Source organism: Arvicanthis niloticus, chromosome 7 (assembly GCF_011762505.2).
Source record: "Arvicanthis niloticus isolate mArvNil1 chromosome 7, mArvNil1.pat.X, whole genome shotgun sequence".
In the NCBI taxonomy this organism is placed as follows: domain Eukaryota; kingdom Metazoa; phylum Chordata; class Mammalia; order Rodentia; family Muridae; genus Arvicanthis; species Arvicanthis niloticus.
Window position 1 is genome coordinate 51,263,944 of NC_047664.1, and position 3,729 is coordinate 51,267,672.

General features: G+C 41.5%; 1 pseudogene; it reads left to right on the forward strand.

Moving 5' to 3' along the window:
* The first annotated feature begins 2,622 nt into the window (after positions 1 to 2,622).
* LOC117712328 (protein FAM32A-like) lies at positions 2,623 to 3,141 on the forward strand (annotated as a pseudogene).
* Positions 3,142 to 3,729: the final 588 nt, after the last annotated feature.

Consider the following 3,729-nt stretch of genomic DNA (forward strand, 5'->3'; position numbering starts at 1 on the left):
TGCTGGCAAGACCAGTCATTTTTGTTTTATTGTTTATTTCATCTAAGAATCCTTGCTACTCTCTTCCAACATCTGCTTGGCATCAGTTGGCAACTATTGACTGCTTTTATTCATTGTGGTTTACTTTGGTCTCGCCTTTAATGAGTAATTATTATGCCTTCAGTACATTGATGGTTTTGATTTTATTAGAAGATTCTCTAGTGCCTAGAGATCTACGCCAAGCCCCACCTATGTGTGTGCTTGTTTCTTTGTTTCTTTGTTTCTCTCCTTCCTCCCTCCGTCCCTTTCTTCCTCCCTCCTTCCCTGCATCCCTCCCTCCCTGCCTCCCTCCTTCCCTTTTTCCTTCCTTCCTTCCTTCCTTCCTTCCTTCCTTCCTTCCTTCCTTCCTTCCTTCTTTCCTTTCTTTCCTTTCCTTTTGGGAACTGTGTTGCCTTTAGAATTCTCATCTCTTCTGTTGTACTCTTGCTGCAGAATTTATTTCACAATTTACATAACTGTGTGTGTAAATTTATTTTGTTATCATAAAGTTCTAGTGATTCATAAATTAGAGAATTTCAGTGTCCTTGTCCACACTTCCTGGGTTATAATCTCTGCCCTTTCCCATGTTACTTGATTTACCTTCAAACTTCCTATCTCTCACCTTCCTTAAGTCTAAGGTCATTGTGTTTGCTTGTCCATGCTCAGCCCAGGGAGTGGCACTATTAGAAGATTTGGCCCTGTTGGAGGAGGTGTGGCCTTGTGGGAGTAGGTGTGGTCTTGTTGGGACAGGTGTGTCACTGTGGGCATGGGCTTTAAGACCCTCATCTTAGCTCCCTGGAAATCAGTCTTCCACTAGCAGCCTTCAGATGAAGATACAGAACTCTCAGCCTCTCCTGTATCATGCTGGCCTATCATGCTACCATGTTCCCACCTTGATAATGGACTGATCCTCTGAACCTGTAAGCTAGTTCCAATTAAATATTGTCCATAGAAGAGTTCCATGGTGTCTGTTCAGAGCAGTAAAACCTTAACTAAGATAATCATACAGTTTTTAAGGTAAATTAAATGAGAAAGTAAAGTGCATATTCTGGTAATACTTGCTACATAATAAATACTTAATATGTTTCTTATTGTTCTACTTGCTTTTTTAGTGGAAAGAACATCTAGTTCAATAAAGATGCATAGGATATATGGAAGATATGGATATTCCACATACCTTACTGTTGTAGTAATTATTAAAAAAAAAGAAAGAAAGAAAAAAAAAAAAGCGGCCGCTGGTGAATCCAGCACTCTAGACTGCAGCATCTTTGCCTTGCTCAACCATGTGGCCAGAGGCCACGTGTGCACAGCAGCTAGAACCAGCCAGCCAGAAACACCAGCCCTGCCACCCACGAGACTCCAGCGTGAGAGATGGTTCTGCCAATCTTCCATACTGTCTCTGCAAGGCTGGACATTGCCCAGACTACCCCGCCATCCACGTGGGCTCGGTACAGATGAGACTCTAAAGCTTAGATTATCCAAAGGCTTATATATTTAATAATGATCAATAACAAGATACCCTTACAATCAGTGGTGTAACCCAATGCCCAACCTAGATATACCAACTACTTTTAATTGCTACAGACAAGCGAACATCGGCCTCCATGGTTCCCCTCTCTCATTCTCCATCTCACCCTTTGTTCTTCCTCTTCTCTCTCCTCCTCTTCCATTACTCCTCCTCTTCCTCTCCTTAATCCTCCTATTTTAGCTCCTCCTACACCTTACACTGATATATTTTGTATTTAAATGAAATTAATTTAGTTATTTGCAAATAATTTAGTAGAGTTGAGTTTCAGAAGGAGGGCCGGTAGATAATACTAAGAAAAATGTTTCATTCTTGCTACAAAGTGGCAACTTTGGGGGCTCAAAACTTATTTTCACAACAGCCCTTTCTATAGTAACATGGAAAAACATGACCCTATACATTGATAATCACATGTTTGGACAAAGGATCCATAAACTGGGCAGCTAACCAAATCACAGTTATCATATACTTTTGTATGGTCCTTGATTTCAAAAGAAATCTTTAGTAACTTTTACTTTATTAACTTAATGACAGACAATGCCTCCTCTGAACTGCAATTGCACAATTCTGATATCATTACAAAGAAACATTACATAAATCTATTCTGTATGCATATACTATAAAATAAATTATCAATTGTTATGCTTTAATTTCACTAATAAAGCTTTGTGTAGAAATGTGAATTCTCAGATTATGTGACTAAAGAACACATCCTGACTGTGTATGTTGGCTTGAAAAACTTAAAATATTACTTGTCTTTTGATACAAAAAGCTCGCCATTTCTTACACTGACATGAATGTGACTATTTAATGAAAACATGTCATTTTGGTGACCAAGCAGGCATTCAGTTGGAACTTGATTTTTCCAATAGTAGCTATAAATTGATTTTGTTAATCTATGTTCTTTCTATCTATAAGGCATAATATTTAGCTTTGGGTTTTAAAAATATTTATTCTAAGCTTGTATTTGACAAGAATGACTTTCTTTGTAATTTTAGCTTGGTATTGTGACCTACAAGAGAAAGGTCAGTACTTTTCAGACTAACATAAAAAGACTACAAGGGCAGCCTGCGAGCATTATGGAGGTGTAAGAGCAGGTCCAGAAGGGCCCCCTGAAGCTGTAAGGCACCAGGGAGCTTGGCATGAAGAAGAAGAAGAAGAGAGGAGGAGGAGAAGGAAGAGGAGGAGGAGGAGAAGAAGGAGAAGGAGGAGGAGGAGGAGGAGGAGGAGGAGGAGGAGGAGGAGGAGGAGTAGGAGAAGGAGAAGAAGGAGAAGAAGAAGAAGAAGAAGAAGAAGACGAAGAAGAAGAAGAAGAAGAAGAAGAAGAAGAAGAAGAAGAAGAAGAAGAGGAAGAAGAAAGACAAAGATAAGGTCAAGATGCTGGATGCCATGGGGACAAGCAAGAAGAGTGAGCAGGAAAAGAGGAGCTGCCTGGACAAGCCACGCAGGTGCTTTGAAAAGACACAGGAGAAGCAGCAAATAGAATGAATCCAGAAGAAGTCATCAAAACCCACAAGCAGAGAGTGGAGGACTTCAACGGACACCTGGACATACTCACCGAGCACCATGACGTTCCCAAAGTCAGCTGGACCAAGTAGCCTGCCCCTGGTGCAAAAGGCAGAAGGACAGGCTGACTATTGCTTCCTTCTGTGTTTTCTAGAATGTTTTACACCTGGCTGGTGCATCTGCTGAGATCGGGCTTTCTGAAACTTGATTAAAGTCAGGCTGTCCTTTCACTGGGTTTTGTTTTTGGGTTAGTTCCCTTTCCTGTTACAGAAACTGTGGATTGACATGCTGAGGCCATTTCTGGGTGAAGGCCATGGAAGGATGGTCCTCTTCCTACTCCTATTGTGGCATCTGTCTTCACTTCACTTCACCACCATACCCGGAAAGGAAGCTCCTGTGGACTACCACAGAAGTTCCCACAGTGCTGCTCCATTTTGGGCCACCTGGACATCAGATTGCATCTGCAAACCACCTAAAGTAAGGGTGGGATACAGGACACAAATCTCTAGAACATACCCTGTCCCACAGTCCACCTGGTTGACTGCCATAGCAGATGTTGCTAATCTCAGTTCTCAATGATGGCATCTATGTTTCTAAGCATGTGGCATGTATCATGAGCCTGATTGGCATTCCTGGTCTAAGGACACCAAATGCCAGAGGTGGCCAGGAAAAAGTGCCAG